Raw genomic sequence first — 1,007 nt, forward strand, 5'->3', positions numbered from 1 at the left:
GCTTCCGCAACCTAATAGTAGTTCCAAGGATAAAAATTCTGGATGTACTAGAGGAATTCCACAATGGTCCTAATGGAGGGCACCTGGGAATCACGAAGACTCTGGAGAAGATCAAGCAGAGGTTCTATTGGGTTGGTTGTCGGCAATCGGTCGCCGTGGATTGCTAACTGGAGTGGCCTGGTAACTGCACGGAGTGTATTGGAGCTTGTAACGAAGCGTTTTCTCTGAAGGCCCCGGTGCTTCTGTTTCTATGCTGGGGTATACTCGCCGTGCCCAGGGTCCGTTAGAACCAATTTATATTGCGGGGCCTTTGCAAATAGTACTTTATTTAATTATTCTTATTCTCTACAATGTGGTATTTCTTATTTTCTACAAACACAATATGATTAAAGGTGCGCTGCTGCCGGGTGACGTTGACGCTATTCTGTCGGCGCTCTGCTGATGGACGGTGTCGGCGCTGTGCTGCTGTGCGGCGTTACTATGACGGCGCACTGCTGCTGTTCGACCTCGGCGCTCCTATAGCGGCTCTCTGCTGATGTGTGACGTCGGCGCTACTATGTCGACGCTCAGCTACTATACGACGTCGGCGATACTATGCTGGCGAGCTGTTGCGTTGCGAGCGGGCGTAGCCGTTACGCGGCATGGCGGTGGACTGTGGAGTGGCGGCGCTCCTCACTTGTAGCTGTGCGTACACGACCACAACTCCGCTTCTGACGCTTAGATTTTGGACGACGTCGGAGCTTTCTGTTGGCGCGCTGCTATGGGTGACGTCGGTGTTACTCAGTTGGCGCGCTGCTATCGGCGACGTCGGCGTTACTATTCCGGTGCGCTGCTGCTGGGCGAGGTCGGAGCGGCGCTCGTTGACGAGCTCACATCGCCATCACGCGGGCTCACGTTGGACTGTGGATTGGCGGCGCTCTACCTTTGAACAGCCATGTCTTGTATAGTCGTATAGCTACGTGTTGCGTTGCTATGGTGACGGTGTCACCAAGGAGTGTTGATACGCC

Source organism: Rhagoletis pomonella, unplaced genomic scaffold (assembly GCF_013731165.1).
Source record: "Rhagoletis pomonella isolate Grant_MI unplaced genomic scaffold, Rhpom_1.0 Rhpom_scaffold_00003, whole genome shotgun sequence".
Lineage (NCBI taxonomy): Eukaryota > Metazoa > Arthropoda > Insecta > Diptera > Tephritidae > Rhagoletis > Rhagoletis pomonella.